This window comes from Chlorocebus sabaeus, chromosome 10, assembly GCF_047675955.1.
Source record: "Chlorocebus sabaeus isolate Y175 chromosome 10, mChlSab1.0.hap1, whole genome shotgun sequence".
Classification (NCBI taxonomy): domain Eukaryota; kingdom Metazoa; phylum Chordata; class Mammalia; order Primates; family Cercopithecidae; genus Chlorocebus; species Chlorocebus sabaeus.
The window spans coordinates 67,086,398-67,105,050 of record NC_132913.1 but is presented as its reverse complement, the minus strand read 5'-3'; the positions used below and the strand labels follow the sequence as shown (position 1 = coordinate 67,105,050).

The 18,653-nt window shown below is 36.6% G+C and overlaps 1 protein-coding gene and 1 pseudogene across 2 annotated transcripts in view; one reads left to right on the top strand and one right to left on the bottom strand.

Annotated features, from left to right (window-relative positions):
- Positions 1 to 18,653, top strand: part of ZNF385B (zinc finger protein 385B) — a 415,712-nt gene that overhangs the window by 39,233 nt on the left and 357,826 nt on the right. The window lies entirely within an intron of this gene.
- LOC103217437 (thioredoxin-like protein 4A pseudogene) lies at positions 7,465 to 7,886 on the bottom strand (annotated as a pseudogene).

The following is an 18,653-nucleotide window of genomic DNA, read 5'->3' as shown; positions in this document are numbered from 1 at the left end:
CTGTGCTCAGTGGACTCTTATTTAACTTATTGCCTTAATAAAATTTGTATTTTAGGAACCTATTGTGTAGGACATTTTTTTCTTGGAGAAACAAGAATATTTTAAATAAGAATTCTGTTGGCTTCTTTGGAGGTGATCATTTTCTTCAAAAAGAGGAACATAATGTGTTTCTTGCTGTTACTTTTTTACAGAAAAACTTGCACTATGCAGCAGAACATAGTGAAATTTAAGCATATGCTATTGCTAATGAATTATCTCAGCTTTGTCTCTTTGGACACTATAGAAGTACTTTTTTTTTTCTTGCATCCTATTTTTGTCACTGCAGTCAGATTAATGAATTATGAACTATACGATTTCATTAGGATAGTCAGAATTAAGAGATGATGTTTTCCTTGGGGACTTCTGCTTGGATATATCATTAATCATATTCTGCAATCTATAGTCAAGGCAGAACTGAGAATGCTAGTTTATCTGACATGTACTAGGGTGGGAAACAGGTTGTCATTTAGTCTATCTTGGGTAAAGCATGTCTTGGTAAAATGGCTAGATAAGCAATGACATCTTAAAATTGCTTCTTATTTAGATCTCGGTCATAGGCCTGAAGAATCTCCTGGGAAACTGTGAAGTGTCCTCAACAAAAGTAAAAGTCATTACTCAAGACTACTGTTTTTAGTTTTATTTATGGATTTTAATCCAAGGGGTGTGGTATAAAATGTAAAAGAACCAAACTCTCATTTGGAGGCTTTATTTATTTTCTCTGCAGCTCCTACCTTGTTCTCAACCTCCTGAACTCCCCACTGCATCCTTTGTTGGAGGGAATCCAAATGTCTGAGAAGATATTTTTAATGGGTAATTTGAGCATTTCTGATATTAAATGGCTTTAAAGAAATTCACTCACAAGGATCTTTTTAATTGCCCCAAATGACTTCATTTATGATGACTACTTAAGAAGTGATATAGATAGTTGGAAAAAGAGGAGGGCATGGCAATGCGAGAGAGAATGCCCTGTGCCCTGACACTTGGGAGTTTTTATCCACTGGTCAGCTGCAGGAAGATTCGAGGACTACCTGTAAAGATTGGCAGTTTTTCTTTAACATGTACTTTGAGTCGGAAAAAGAAAAAAGTATTCATTGAAAACTTTTGTTAAAAGTTCCATTCAAATTTTATTAGTTTTGATAGGTTGCTCTGAAGTGCACAAATAGGAAATTTTGCCATTATTTCTAGAATAGGAATATAAAAAATAAATGTGGCAGAGTAAGTGTAGACTTATCAATAGCTAATAATATCATTAAGGTTTTAATGTCTCAGCTAGAACTTCCATTTACAAAACTCCTTTTTCTGACCTAGAATATTTACAAGAAAAAGCAAACATCCACTATTTATCTTCTCTTGTAAAACCCTGGAAATTCATTACTATAAGGAAATTCCTTATAGTAAGTAAGGAAATAAAAAATACAATACTAGCCTCTTAAGAAAATAATCAAAGAGGTAAGTTTCATGTCAAAATTATACTTGGCAGACAAATGTATATTTATAGAAAAATTCATCACTCTAAGAGATTTTATTATTTAAAAATATAATTTAAAAATGAGTAAAACATTAAATTCTAGACAATTGGGAGGAAAAAAAAATCCTGAAACAAAGTAATACCAATAAACAGAACTTAGGCAGATAAGAGTATGTTAAGAGTAAAGATAAAACACAGAATTTAATGTTAGAAGATGGAAAAAATGATAGAACTGATTAAGCCTGGTTTAAAATCAAACAATGAAATAAACATTTGGTAAACTAAATTTTAAAAAGAGAAAAAGAGAAAATACAATCAACAAATTTAGAAATGAGAAAAGGGCTATAGTCAGATTATAAATTATAAATTTATAAATTATAAATTATGCATTATAAATTATAAATTATGCAAATACCTATGTAACTTTATGCAAATATACTTAAAAATTGAGTAATGAAATCTTCTGCATGTTATTCCACATTAACAAAACCAAAGGCACATAGTAAACTGGAAAAGAGGTTTTTAAGTAGCTACTATAGAAAATTATCAAACTTTTATTTTAAAAAGGTCTTACCACTTAAGAAAACACATCAATGAAAAAAATTTGAGCAATATAAAAATAAATGTATATACACACACACATATACACATATACATGTACATACATATACATTCTAAGGGTATTTGAAAAGTCTGGAAACATAAGATAAACTTATTTTCGACAGTGTACTAGTGACATTTTTTAAAAAATGTGCTATAATTTCCATCTATCTCCAGATACCTTGTTAGGGGAAGTACCTGGTGCAATATGTCTAACTGTTGATTTGAAAAAAGTATAATACAATCATATACTACAGTGTATCCAGGAAGTCTGTAAACCAAGGCAAAAATAGTGTAATAATAGAATTTGACAACATGGCTACTGTTGACTAAAATGTACCTTTTCCCCATCCTCCCAGAAAGGAGAGGCCTAAAGACCTTTGACCTGTCCTTGAGGTTTGGACACCATCATCTCAACAGTGACTGCAACAGACTGAAAGCCATAAGGCCATCCTCAAGTTTCTGAGGGCCTGAACACCTCACAGTGTTCTACCCACCTTTTCAAGGGGAAAAGCAAAGAGTGTCTGTATTTATCTTCTGGGAGAGCATTGAATTAGGTTAGCCAAGAAGGAATGAAGTTTCGAGGCTTGGAAGGGGCGGAAAGGTCTTACCCAGAGTTATGGGTTATGAAGCACAGTGGCAGGTCCACTCTGAGTCCTGTGGGGCATCCCAGGAAGTGCTAAGGCCTGTGGGTGACAGATGGATGATGTGGTGGAGGGGGAGGTGATGTCATGAGGGAGGCCACTGTGTTCCAGGCACTTAAAGATTCCAAGGTCTGCACTGCCTTGGAAGTAGAGCCCCCCGCCTGTCCTTGTGGTTTGAACACCAGCATCTCAATGGTGACCACAACAGATTGAAAGCCATAAGTCCCTTCTCAAGTTTGCTGAATTTCCTGGTGCTCTCACAGGGCCAGAGCAGGAAAGGATATGAAATACCGAATAACACTGTTAGCAAATGGATACTTGGAGTCATACTTTATTTGATTTAGAAAAATAAAACAAGGTGACGTTAAGTTCTATTGTGTGGAGTAAATTTTGTGTGTGTGTATTTATAAACATGCACATATTTATGCATATCTATCTATGAGGTATTGGCAAAAACACCAGAATAATAGCTGAATTCCAAAAAGAAAACCTACCTTAGTTACTTTCTACCCAGTGAAGAGGCCATTGGAACTGGCATTCTGGGGAAGAGCAGCTCCCCTGGACTACTTTGATGTTTTTCCAGGTTTATCTTGTGGTTTATAAAATCTGATGAGCATTAGGGTCAGTACTGAGGATGAGAACCTTTCTATTCTTTCCATTGAGTAGACAGACAGTGAGTCACTTGTGTGATGTGTTTCCTCCTAGTCAGCTCTGGATAGTGAGGCCGAGTGGAGTGACCAGAAGTGTGTTGTGGGAATCAAAAATGAAGTTCTAGTCCAGCATACCGTGTCAGTGCTTCATGGTACTTAGTTTTGAAAGCTGAACTGTTTCTAGCAATGTTGTATTTTATGTTTATGTGTAATATTAACACTCTAGCAAGGGATTAATCATGATTGTTCAGAAATTATCTATTAAACCTTAATTTAAAATAAAATGATATTTGAGAGACATCAATTGTAGCACTGATTTAAAGAGCCATTTAGTGAAGGAAAAATTAGTTTATTATATCAGATTATTTTAAACTGAAAGAAAAATAGCGTTTTGGTGACTTATAAAGTGGCAATGTTTAAATTGACTGAATTCTTCGTGCCCTGCTGCTAAATCATTTTAGGGTATTTTTCACACCTAGTTTCTACTGAGGTTAATTAACATACTTGGAGGGACCTGTCATTATGTCGGAAAGGCAAATTTTAATAAAACGGCACTTGTATGATTTTCTAAGAAATCTCTCCTACCGCACAGGATCCAGGGAAATAAAAAGTCTCTCTAGTTCTTCCTCCCAGATATATGCTGACATACGCACACCCACACATGCACACACTCACTTGGGCTGACACACACCACATATTACACACATACAACATACTACACACCCATTCACACACACATTCAGTCTGCCATACACAGTCTTCTCCCTTCTCCCCATACATGGTTGCTTGTTCAAGCTGATACATACATGAACACACACACACTTGCTCAGACTGACACACCTACACAACATAAAAATTTGTGTAGCCAACAGTGTTCTACCCACTTTTCTAAGGGGAAAAGTACATATGCGCATAAACTTTCTCTTTCTCAGATTGACACACATAAACTCACACTGTCTCCTGCAGGCCAACACACACACACTCGCACATGCTCAAGCTGACATGCAGACACACACACAGCCAGTCATGTGAACATAACCACATAGACCCATTCAGATTGGCACACACACACACAGGGTTGCACACACAGACAGTAATGCCTACTCACACACAGTTAAGCTCTGGCTTTCTTTTCTTCCCCAGTGTTTTGTTGCTGACCTCTGACTTTTCTGCCTTTGGTTTACATTCTCTTGATCTTTAACTTAAAGATGGGTGACTCAGACCAATTATTTCATGTGATTACATTTGGAGTGAAATTAATTGTTTCGATACTGGCTCACTTTTATTATTTGCATGTAGTTTAAGAAAACTTCATGGACTTACTCTGCTTTAATATGTGAAAGTGAAAGTCGAGAGATTATATAAATAGATAAGAAAATTGCCTTTTAATATATACTTGTTGTGTCTACAGGGTCAAATGGGAAATTGGCAAATAATAGATCATGAAATTCAAGAAACAATTCTCTATTTTGCCAAATTGTAGATCAATGTTCTTATGTCACTTTGTGCTACTTTCTGTTACTTGCTTTCACTGATTATAATAATAAACACTATGCAAAAGAACAGTGATACAATTTAGTATTTCAATAGGAGACAACGAAAAGGTGGGCAGCTTGCTTGCCTTTCTGAAATCGTGAGCTTTCTGTTTGTGAATATTTAAGGACAGATATTTGTCCTTCTTCCATTTTCAACAGAACATCGAAAATGCCCAGTGTTATTCACAATGAAGCTTTTACACAATGTGTAAAAGATTGGAAAGCAACATTCGGGACATAGCAGATGTTTGTTTCTTGAAGAGAATCTGGAAATCATACTTCTGGGATTTTGTTACTAATGAAGAAGGAAAAGGGAAAAAAATCTTACATAAACCACACTGGCCTGTTGGTGCTTATCTTTTGAAAAGTAAAATGAGATGAGAGAATGGCAATTAAGAGTAAAATACATTGTATTCTGAAAGGAACCACTAATATTTCTGAAATTTCATGTTTAAAAATGTGAGCTTTTATTTAGATATTTATTTTATTCAGTCACTTTGTTAGTCTTACTAGTTAGATAAGAAAACTTTAGGTAACCGTACCTAGGACAAACATTGAACTTCTATTTGAGGAAGCCCCCACTAGGTATAGTGTTTCTATAAATTGTCTCCCATATGGAAACCTAGGCAGAAGATCCTCCTGCTCTCTGCCCTCCTCCCAGGAAGCCTGATCAGGTAGGGCCTTAAGGTCTTATAAGGACTTTGGTTTTTACTATAAGTGAAATATGAAGTCATTAGAGACTTATGAGCAGAAGAGTGACATGAGCTAACTTACATTTGTTTTTAAAGAATCACTCCCATTACATTGGAGAGAACAAACTGGGGGGGCATAACAGATGAGGGAGAAGGTCCCTTGGAGGGGGTGGGACCAAGGCATTCCAGAGGAGAAATGACTGTGGCTTAAACTAGAATGAAAGTGGAGAGAAGTGGTTAGATCCTGGTATATTTTAAAAACAGAGTAAATAGAATTTGCAGCTCTATTTGAAGTGGGCAAAAAGAAATGGAGACCCATTAATGATTCCAAGGTTTTAGCCTGAACAGCTTGATGAATGAAGTTTCCATTTAGTTAAATGAGTAATTTGGGGATGAGGAGTACTTGGGGTGGGGACTGCTTCTTAGAAGTTTGATGAACATTCAAGTAGAGTAGGCAGTTCTGACTGAGTCTGAAGTTTAGGTGAGAGATTGAATCTGCAGGTGTATGTGTGTGTGAGTATGTGTGTGTTATATGTAAGTCGTCAGTGTACAAACGTATTTAAAGATAAGAGCCTGAATGAGATCATCTTGTGAATAAATGGATGTAAGAGGCATGGAGACTGAGCCTTGGAGCATTTTAACATGTATAATCAGATAGATGAAAAGGTACCAGCAAAGGCATCTAAGAAGGGTTAATAGTACAGTAGAGTGGTGTCCTAGAAACAAATATATTATAATTTTCAAGAATGAAGGATTCGTAAGTGTGTACTGTAACACATAACAAATGTCAAATAGCATGAGGACTGTGAATTGACCACTGAATTTGCAAATGTGGAGGGCATTAGTGACCTGGTTAAGCACTAGACTAGTGTTGAATGAATCAAAGAATCTAAATCAATGAATCAAGCAATCAGTCAAGGTATGGCACAGACATGTTAAAAGAATTGTTCTCTGGTAAAGAAGACAGTAACTGTATTTGGTTCCTGAGACAAAATGATTTCATGAGCCTGACATGTTTGGGTAAACAGAAATACCAGTATAGTTCTTTTCCCTATTTTTAATTAACTCCTGCTCCCATTCAGTTTTCATAATCTTTATCACTCTTCTCAAGTTCTATTTCAGTCTCAGCTGATGAGCTTGCCTCATGCTTGACTTAGGTAGTAAAAGTGAACATCTCTGAGTTCAGTGAATGTTCTGCTCCCATTACCTGCATATAAATCGATCTGTATTTGCACCTCTCCAGTACTTCCTCCTCACAGGCATCAAAGGAAAGATGTCCCTCCTAGACAAGTCTCTCTGCCTGTTCTCTTGATGTCCCTTTTCTGCAGGATCCTGGTGACATTCATTATTCCTTTCTTTTAAGCCTTTGTCCTCTCCCTCTCTCTATTGCTTCTCCCAGCTCATAGATTTGTTTGCTCATAGCTTTTCCCATTTTGAAAACACAGGCCTTTCCCCAGTTTGTATTCCCGTCTAACTAGACAAAAACGATAGAGACATATTGTGAAGTATTTTAGAAATAAGGAAATGAAGAATGAAGAAAATCATAATCACCCATGATGATCATTATGTGTTTACTCAAGTTTTTTTATATGCATTTTTACCAACTGTGATGCAACTATATATACACGTTTAATATCTTCCTTGTATTCCATTAAGATCAGTATTATTATTTTTTTCATGTGTTTATTTCAGCTAGTTAAGATCATGTAATAAATTGTGTCTCAAAAATCTTCCAGCACTGGAGCTTCATATACTTTTCCAAAGGCTTGAAATACTTTAAAAAGTTTCCACATGAAAAGGCCTCCACAGCATTTATCCACACAGCCTGAGGGCACCTCAGTATCTGTACTTGGTGAAGTAGTTTTTGCCGACAAGACCAGACCGCCGCCATTGAGGGCCTTATGGTCCACGGTCTCTATGATGTCGACCATCTCCCGCCTGTCCTCCATGGTCCAGTTAATCTTGTTGTTGCCAGTCCCCAAGACAACCATGATGTACTTGTTCCTGGAGAAAAACATGATAGTGCATGGATCATATAACTCATACATTTTGTTGAAGTCAGGTATTTTGGTAATATCCACAAGAAAAATAACTGCAAAATATTGAACCTTCTCGATGCTGTACAAGACCTTGTCCATTTTCATGCATGTGGGCTCCCGGTCATGGCCAAAGCGAATGACAACCTTGCCATCCTTCCCTAGGAGGATGGCCTGGTCCACCTGCCAGCTGCTGTGGAGGTGCAGGAGCATGTGTGACATGCTGGCCCACACACTTGCTGCTCCACAAGGCTGGGTGCCAAGGAAGGCCCTGCGTGGTGAGCACAGCCGGCCCCTCACTTCCCAACCCCTTTTGCCCACAAGGTCCCTGAAGACCCCCAGGACCTGCCCATAACCCCCCAGAAACACTGGGCCTGCCTCGTTCACATAACTTTGTAACACTTTCCACATGCTGTTTAACAGGTTCGTAAATAACTATTTTATTTTATTTTTATTTTTTATTTTTTATTTTTTTTGAGACGGAGTCTCGCTCTGTCGCCCAGGCTGGAGTGCAGTGGCGCAATCTTGGCTCACTGCAAGCTCCGCCTCCCGGGTTCACGCCATTCTCCTGCCTCAGCCTCCTGAGTAGCTGGGACTACAGGCGCCCACCACTGCGCCCGGCTAATTTTTTTTCTATTTTTTAGTAGAGACGGGGTTTCACCATGGTCTCGATCTCCTGACCTTGTGATCCGCCCGCCTCGGCCTCCCAAAGTGCTGGGATTACAGGCGTGAGCCACTGCGCCCGGCCAAATAATTATTTTAAATAGCTAGAATATTCGATACTGTGGTTACGCTATGATTTCTATATTCAATATTTTACTGGATTTTTTTTAAACCTACTTTCTATTTTTGATTTAAATAAAACTAAGGTGAATATCTTTGTATATAAATCTTTTACTACATTCCACATTATTTTCTAGGCTAGAGTCTGAAGGAAATTGCTGAGTCAAAGGATGTATACTGTTTTATGACTCTTGTTTGCTACTGCCAGATTGTTTTTAAAAATCATTCTGCCAATTTATATGCCTGCTGGGAAGTGTAAGAATGCCTTTCTCCTGAGATTCTTAACTTTGGAGAGATTTTTAAAGTTGCTTTATGAGACAGTCCTTGCTAATTGGACAATTTAATAAGTGTTATCTAATTTTTTAAACATTTATTTGACTACTACAGGGTGAATGTCACTTTATCATGCTTACAGTAGTCATTTATTTTTCTATTATGAATTTTCTGCTTATCCTTTACCCATCTTCCACATTCCCCAAAGACATTTTGGTAGTTTTTTGTTGACTTGTATGATTTATCATATTATTGTTGTCAACCATTTGTCTGTCATAGTGGCTGTAATAATTTTTTCCAGTTTTCTGCCTTTTACTTTCATGCATTTATTAATTAAAAGTTTTAGGAGTCAAATGACCAATTTAAAATTAAATTGACCACAAAATTGGAAGCCCCAAAACAGAACCAAGTAAATATAATAAACTGGTATAAGTTTAAGGCATTTAATACATTGGGGACAAATGTCCAAATCTGGAGGCAAACACTGTTCGAATTCTTTCTCATATGTCATACTGAAATAAATTTCAAGTAGACTAAAGATTCAAATGTTAAAAAACCCAAAAGGCATAAGAGCATGTGAAAGAATCTGAGTAGATGTTTATATAATCATGAGTTAGTGATGATTTTCATCAGTATGTCAATAAAGGTAGAAACCAGTAAATATTTTTAAATGTGACTAATTTGAAATCTTCCACACAATAAAAATTAAAGATAAAATACAAATGACAAGCAGAAAAAAATATTTATAAAAAATATGGAAACTAGTAATTTTATGACTATTATAGGAGAGCTCTCTTATAAGTCAATTTTTAAAATTCCAAATAGAACATTGATCAAAGAACATGAAGGAATAACTTAGAAAAGAAGAAATATTAATGACTAAGAAATACTTTAAAAAATCAAACTTTACTAGCTTTCAAAGAAAGTAAAATAAAAATACATAGAGATAATCTTTGGAAATATACAAATGTGCTTTGTTGTTGATACTTTCCAGTACATTCAGTAAGGTCATTAGGTACTGAGCATAGTACTCAATAGTTTGTCAACCCTTTCCCCCTTCTCTCCCTCTGTGCTCCAGTGGTTGCCAGTTTTTATTGTTGCCATCTTTATTTCCATGAGTACCTAATGTTTAGCTCCCACTTATAAGTGAGAACATGAAATATTTGGTTTTCAGTTCTTGTGTTACTTCACTTAGATTAATGGCCTCCAGCTGCATCCATATTGTGGCAAAACACATGATTTCATTCCTTTTTTATGGCCACATAGTATTCCATGATGTATGTGTACCATATTTCTTTATCCAATCCACCATTGATGGGCACCTAATTTGAATTCCATGTCTTTGCTATTGTGAATAGTGCTGCAATGAACATGTGAGCACATCGTTGTTTTTGGTAGAACAATTTCTTTTCTTTTGACTATATACCCAGTATTGGGACTGCTGGGTTAAATAGTAGTTCTGTTTTAGGTTTTTTGAGAAACCTCCAAACTGCCTTCCACAATTGCTGAACGAATTTACATTCCCTCCAACAGTGTATAAGCATTCGCATTTCTCTGCAACCCTGCCTGCACCTGTTGGTTTTTGACTTTTTAATAATAGCTGTTCTGATTGGTGTGACATGGTGTTGTCATTGTGGTTTTAATTTGCATTTCTCTGATGATTAGTGATATTGAGCATTTTTCATAGTTTATTGGCCATCTGTATGTCTTCTTTTGAGAAATGTCTGTTCATGTCTTTTGCCCATTTTTAAATGGGTTATTTGTTTTTTGCTTGTTCAATTAAGTTCCACATAGACTGGATATTAGACATTTGTCAGATGCATAGTTTATAAATAAGTTCTTCCCTTCTGTAGGTTGTCTGTTTATTCTGTTGATAGTTTCTTTTGCTGTGCAGAAGGTCTTTATTTTAATTAGGTCCCACTTGTCAAATTTTTTTTTTTGTGGCAGTTGCTTTTGAGGATTTAGTCATAAATTTTTTCCCAAGGCCGATGTCCAGAATGGTGTTTCCTAGGTTTTTTTCTAGGAGTCTTATCGTTTGAGGTCTTACATTTAAATAATCCACGTCATGGTAATTTTTGTATATGTTAAAATGTAGGGGTCCAGTTTTATTATTCTTCATATGGCTAGCCAGCTATCCCAGCACCATTTACTGAATAGGGAGTCCTTTTCCCATTGCTTATTTTTGTCAACTTTGTCAAAGATCAAAAGGCTGTAGGTGTGCAGCTTTATTTCTGGGTTCTCTATTCAGTTACATTGATCTATGTATCTGTTTTTGTACCATACTGTTTTGGTTATTACAGCCATATAGTATAGTTTGAAGTCAGGTAATGCAATATCTATGACTTTGTTCTTTTTGCTTAGGGTTGCTTTCAATATTTGGGATCTTTTTTTGTTCCATATGAATGCAATAATAGTTCTTTTTAGTTCTGTGAAAAATGATGCTGGTAGTGGGATAGAATTCGTGTAGAATCTGTAGAATGTTTTGGGTGGTATGGTCATTTTAACAATATTAATTCTTCTAACCCATGATCATGGAATATTTTTCCATTTGTACCATGTCTGATTTCTTTCAGCAGTGTTTTGAAGTTATTCCTATGAAAATCTTTTAGATCCTTGGTTAGATGTATTCCTAGGTATTTTACTTTTTTGTTTGTGTGGCTATTGTAAATGAGATTGCATTCTTGATTTGGCTCTCAGCTTGAACATTATTGGTGTATTGAAATGCTACTGATTTTTGTACATTGATTTTGTCTCTGAAACTTTAACTGAAGTCATCTATCAGTTCTGGGAATCTTTTGATGGAGTCCGTAGGGTTTTCTAGGTATAAAATCATATCTTCAGTGAGGAGAGACAGTTTGACTTCTTATATTCCCATTTTCCTTCTTGAATGAAAGCTCACAGTTAATATTTATGCACTATCTTGCTATTTCCAAAAGGCAGAGGCATGTTAAAAGCCTCTATCCCACCATCTTGGAAAAGAGAACAACCAAAATTGACTTTTACACCAGTAGTTGAAAGAGAAAATTGGTTTTATTTGTGTTTACTGACAAATGTTTTATTTTAATAGAATAAAGTATTTTAATAGAATAAGATATTTTGTAGCCATTGGAAATGATGATGATGATGATGACAGTGTATATCCATATTTATTTACATGGAACGAGCTCCTTAATGTAGAATTTAAAAACTTTAAATTACAAGGCAACTACAGTCCCATTCATGAAATAATTTTTGTGATTTTTTTGATATATGTATCTGTGTAAATATATATAAACACATACTAAAAAAAGAATATATTCTGAAATGTAACAGTATTTTCTCTTGATAGGAAAATCAACAAACTTTCTTGTTTATTTTTATATGCATTTCAAGATTTCAGAATTTCTCACAGATTACTTTTGTAATTATAAAAATGTATTTGCATTTTGAAATTGTCTGTTTTTCTTTTCTTTTTAAAGTCATTTTTCTCTATGCTTAATGTCCTTCCTTTATAAAACAGTCACTTAAAAATTTTTTTATTTTTATTTTTATTTATTTATTTATTTTTTTTTTTTTGAGAGGGAGTCTCGCGCTGTCGCCCAGGCTGGAGTGCAGTGGCCGGATCTCAGCTCACTGCAAGCTCCGCCTCCCGGGTTTACGCCATTCTCCTGCCTCAGCCTCCCGAGTAGCTGGGACTACAGGCGCCCGCCACCTCGCCCGGCTAGTTTTTTTTTGTATTTTTTAGTAGAGACGGGGTTTCACTGTGTTAGCCAGGATGGTCTCGATCTCCTGACCTCGTGATCCGCCCGTCTCGGCCTATCTGGAATTTATTTGATATATAGTTTCAGATGAGATTATAAATCCCCCTAAGAAGACAATATTCAAAATAGTTGACCAAGTATTTCAGTAACATTTATTAGATAATTACATATTGACTCCTGATGTTCCCTTTTCAAAGATTACTGACATATATCAATCTTTCTGTTTGAAGATAATTCTGTTCCATTGGTCTGGCTGTTTTTGTGGTATTACCTCACTCTTTTCATTATTATCTCATTACATTGTATCTTAAAACTGATAAGACAAATGTTATTTTTTTCAGAATATGCTTACATATTTGTTTTTCTGGATGAATGTTAGAATCAGTGACTTAAAGTAATTTCCCCACAGTTCTTAAAGTATACTGAACAAATATAATTTTTTTTCTCGATAATTCAGGGCCATGATTCATTGTGAATCATCATAAGTACTATAGCATTTTTGTGAGTTATTTAGATACGATGGATTTTTTGCTCATGTCCCACGTGACTCATTAGGTTTTTCAAAATTTCCGTAATAAATTTGTATTCTTCCCATGTTTCTTTAATGATACTTCCAGATGTCATACTTATGTCTTTTTAAACACCTTTTGTCTGTAGTTGAATCTATGATTAAATTTTTTAGCACTGTATGTAACATAAGACTCAAGGATAGAACTCTGTGCTTTGTATTTTGATTGTTCTTGGGTCTTATGTGTATATTTCTTTGGCCATGTTTCATGTAATTTAGATTGCCATTTTAATGAGTAGTTAAGTTTGGCATTACTATGTTTGCACGTGAATATGAAGAGATACAAGATAGAATAAGCTATAAAGGTAATAGAGCATAACTCAATGGCAAGAAATGCAAAGATAGAAGAGAGAGAGTTTTACTGAAACTCTTTATGAGTTCTCTTCATGAGGCAAAGTTCTTTACATGCCATACTTCTTGATCTGTCCTTCCATGTAACTGAATCTCAGATTAGATTACTTTTTCCTGAAACTTAGATGGTGTAATATAAGTGAACAAAGTAAGAGGCCAGTAAATTAATACATGGATACTAAGTGATTTTTTTCTTTGACTCTGAGCTTTTATGTTTTCATATTCTAGAGGCAGTAATCATAGCTTGACAGCTATCAACCTGATTCAGAATTATTAATCCTGAATGTTTTCTCTTCTGCATGGAGGAGACACTACCAATCCTCTATTAAATGGTAGTTAAAGAATACTTCATTTATCTATTTCACCTGTTGTTATCTGTCTGTCCTATGACATATTTTTACAGGTTAGGATGAACACATTGCTGATATTTTCATAAACACGTTGCCACTGACTTTATTTTCCATTAATATATGTTATGTTGTTTTTTGCAAAGCTGTAATGTTATTGCTGTAGTAGAAACAATTTATTTTGTTAGAGCTCTAAAGGGAGGTAGGACCCATCAAAGTTAAGGGCCTAGACACAGTAACAGATGCTCCTGTAAAGCAGTGTTTCTCAAAAAAGGTCTAAGTTGAAATATATGTAAATCTCCTTTTTGTCATTTATTTTTGGAATGTTCTCTGTTTTACCACACTTCATTTGTTTTTATATTTTTATTATGAAATACTTTAGAGACAAGTATACAAACTAGATTACCACTATGCACCTGCCAGCCAATTTTATTAAACCTCAACATATTTGCCTTTGTTCTTTTTTGGGGGGCCAGCACTACATTACAGCTACAGCTGAGGTTCCTGTATGCCTTTGCCTTATCCCTTTGTCTCCACAGGTAACTATAGCTTTGAATTTAGTGTGTACCATCTCCATTCTTGAGTGTGCACTTTACTTTGCATGCATGTATCATTTAAGAATTACAGGCCGGGCGCGGTGGCTCATGCCTGTAATCCCAGCACTTTGGGAGGCCAAGGCAGGCAGATTACAAGGTCAGGAGGTAGAGACCATCCTGGCTAACACGGTGAAACCCCATCTCTACTAAAAATACAAAAAATTAGCCAGGTGTGGCGGCGGGCGCCTGTAGTCCAAGTTGCTGGGGAGGCTGAGGCAGGAGAATGGCGTGAACCCGGGAGGCGGAGCTTGCAGTGAGCTGAGATCAGGTCACTGCACTCCAGCCTAGGAGACAGAGCGAGACTCTGTCTTAAAAAATAATAATAATAATTATATACGATATTATAAATGATATTTGTATGTTAACTTTATATAAATGGTAGCCTGCTGTATTATTGTTTGTTTATTTATTTTTATTTATTTATTTTTTGAGACGGAGTCTCGCTCTGTCGCCCAGGCTGGAGTGCAGTGGCCGGATCTCAGCTCACTGCAAGCTCCGCCTCCCGGGTTCACGCCATTCTCCTGCTTCAGCCTCCTGAGTAGCTGGGACTACAGGCGCCCGCCACCAAGCCCAGCCAATTTTTTGTATTTTTAGTAGAGACGGGGTTTTATCTTGTTAGCCAGGATTGTCTCGATCTCCTGACCTCGTGATCCGCCCTCCTCGGCCTCTCTAAGTGCTGGGATTACAGGCGTGAGCCACCGCGCCTGTTTTGTTTTTTTCTCTTTCTTTTTTTTTGGTGGGGGGATGGAGTCTCCCTCTGTCACCCAGGCTGGAGTGCAGTGGTGAGATCTTGGCTCACTGCAACCTCTGCCCCCTGGGTTCAAGTGATTCTCTGGCCTCAGCCTCCCAAGTAGCTGGGACTACAGGCATATGCCACCACGCCTGGCTAATTTTTGTATTTTTAGTAGAGATGGGGTTTTACCATGTTGGCCAGGCTGGTCTCGAACTCCTGACCTCAGGTGATCCACCCGCCTCGGCCTCCCAAAGTGCTGGGGCTATAGATGTGAGCCACAGCATCCAGCCTTATTGTTTAATTTACTGTTTAATTTGACATTATAATTTTAGGATTTATCTATGATAAAGCTAGTCATTTCAACTTATTCATTTCAGCTGTTGAATAGCATTCCATTGTGTGAATATACCAAATTTATCTAGTCATTCACTTATAGACATTTATATAAATGTAAATAATATATATAGTTCTTATATATTTACCAATACAAACACGGTAGAAGTGAACATTTCTCTCCTTATTTCCTTGGCAAGTATTTTCTCAACCGTATACCTAGAAGTGAAACTGCTCTGTCATTAAGAATACATATCTTCCAAATGCCTCCTGATAGTGTTTGTACCAATTTATAAGCCCTCTAGAAGTGTATGGATTGCCATTGCTCTACATGTATTGTTGGATGTACTGCTCTACCTGGATGTACTGCTCTAATATGGATGTATTGCTCTACATCCTCGTGGTACTCATTGTTAGACTTTTAAATGTTCTGCCGTTCTGTATGTGGTGTGAAATTGAATTTTGCAGTTTTGCATTTCCCTGATTACTAGTGAGACTGAGCCTCTTTTCACGTATCATATGTTTGGAGGCAATGATAGTATTGGGTTAAGAGCTGGATGTTAAAGCCAGATAACTTGGTTTTAAATTCAGACTCTTCTGGGCGACCTTGGACTTGCCACCATTTTGTGGCTCATTGGCAAATCAGAAATAATAATCATACCTACATTGTGGGGTTTTTCTGAGTTAACATGTGAGAATGTCTTACAACTGTGTTGAGCCTTAAGTAAGATGTCGTTGTTACAAAACATTACCAAGATGTGATAAGTGGGGTGCAAAAATGTAATGATGTAAAATATCAGGTTACATTATTGAAAGGTTAACGGCTCTAATCAGCCTTATCTGGAAAGACTGGGATGGAAAAATTCTGGTGGTTAAGGGAGCCTAGGCTTCCCTTCATGACCTCCCTGCCTTTCCAACCTCTCCCTCTTCTTATTCAAAAGGTAACTTTAGCTGAGGGTCCAGGCAGAAGACAAGGAGCCAATTACGAAGCATAAAATATCCTATTATTTAAAATTGAGGGGCATGTTGTCTGATAATTTTATTATGTTATTAACTGTTCGGTTTTTCCTTATGCAAATAGCTTGTTTATCATCTTGTACATTTTGTATTGGGTTATTTGCTTTTTATTATTGATTAGAATGAGTTCTTTATATATTTTGGACATGAATCTGGATAAATTTATTTTCCCAGTTTCTGGCTTGTCTTTTAACATTGTTTATGACATTTTTTTTGTCTGTTTGTTGGTACAAAATTTAAAATTTTTGGTATGGTTAAATTTAACAATCTTCCTTAATGATTTCTGCTTTTATATCAGTTTTAAGATATTTTTCCCTCTAAGCCAAGCTATTAAAGATACTCTCCCATATTTTCCTCTAAATGTTACGAAGTTTTTGTGTTTTAAAAGCGAAATTCTCTCTGGAATTTTTTTTATGTCTAGCATAATAAGTTAGAGAGCTAATTGTCCAAGTACTATTTATTGTAGGGCTCCAGTGTCCTCTTTGTCTAGCCATTATGTAAAATGACACTGCCTTTGTTACTGTGTCTTTATAATAGCAGAAGGAGGAGGAACAGCAGCAGTAGCAGCTAACCCTTATATAGGTCTTACTGAATGCCAGACACCATTCTATGTTTTTTACATATTCATTTAATCCTTAACTGGATCCTATGAAGTAGGAATGCTCATTATTTCCATTTTATAAATAAGGAAACTGAGGCACAGACAAGTTAGGTAATTTGCCACATAAACCTATAGCTGGGATTCAAACCCAGGCAGTGAAGGTGAATGAAAGTCCAGGCTGTCTGGCTTCAGAGTCCACATTTAAAACCACTCTATTACCCAGTCTCCCAAAAGTCATGTTGGCTAGTAAACCAAGTCCCCTCTCCTTCTTCTTCTTCTAAAAAAAATTAAAAAATTTAAAAAAAAAAAGGACAGAACAATGTTGGTTAACTTTGGCCACTTTCTCTCTTTTGTTTTTATTCTCATTCTCTGTCTCTCTCTCTCTCTCTCTCTCTCTCTCTCTCTCTCTCTCTCTCTCTCCCTCTCTCCCTCTCTCCCTCCCTCCTCCTCCCTCCCTCCCTCCCCCAACTCTCCCTCTCTCTCTCTCCTTCTCTTCCTCTCCCTCTCCCCTCCTTCTCTCTTTCTCATCAGAAAAGGGCTCTGGTGGTATAGTAAACAGGTGCTAAATATAGATATTAAGTCCTTTGATCATCATGTTGGGGTGACAAATCTTACCCTTTCTATAACTTCAAATCTTCGAAGAGTTAGAGGTTGACAAAATGATAGGCTGGGAGCAACTTCAGAATTTTTCTACTTTGTTATACCTTTATTCTAGCCATTGTACATTCCATTACTTCTCCTGAGATTAATTCTGAAAAAGTTTTTTTTCCCCCCTTAAGTTCATGGTTACTAGCCTTGAAACCCTCAGGAGAAGACACAGACATAAAAATAAATAATTATAATAATATAGTTTGTTAAGTTACAGATTAGAATTATGAGAGCTTAGTCTAAGAAATACCTACCCTGTCCAGGAGTGTCATGAATGGTGTTTTGCTTTCATATTGCTCTAACAACCCAAAACTTAGTGGCCTGAAACCACAATCATTATATTATGCCTTACACATCTATGGGATAAAATCTACTGAGTATGGGATGATGTCTAGAGTTGCATTCATTTGGGACTTGGCTGGGCTGGACCGTCTAAGATGTTTCATTCACATGGCTGAGGGTTGGTCCTGGCATAGGCTGGGAACTAATCTGGGGTGTTTAACCAGTACGCCTTGGTTCTCCCCATATAACCTCTCCATATGGCATGGTTTTTTCCTAGTACGGTGGCCGGGTTCCAAGAACAGAAAGTGAAGACTGAGAATTCTCTTATAGCCTAGGCTTGGGAGTTCCAGAATGTCACTTTTACCTCATTCTGTAGTCCAAGCCAGTCCCAAGGCCAGATTCAACATGAGAGAATTGAATTACCCACTTCTTGATGAGAGGAGTGTCATGAGTATATTGAATTGGAGGAATTGTTGGAAGCCCCTCTGGAGATTACCAATCACAGAGGGCATTGCTCCAAAAGGCAATTTGTTCTGAACTTTGGGGAATGAGAAAGGCTTCATTAGAAAGTACTAGGGGAAGAAGATCCAGGCAGTAGGTAAGAACAGAGGCACGAAGGAGCATAATATGTTTAAATAGGAGTTTTGTGCTGTGGAGTCACAAGGGATAGAATTGATAAGGTGTGTTCAAAGTAGTAAGAAAATAATAGCTAAAATT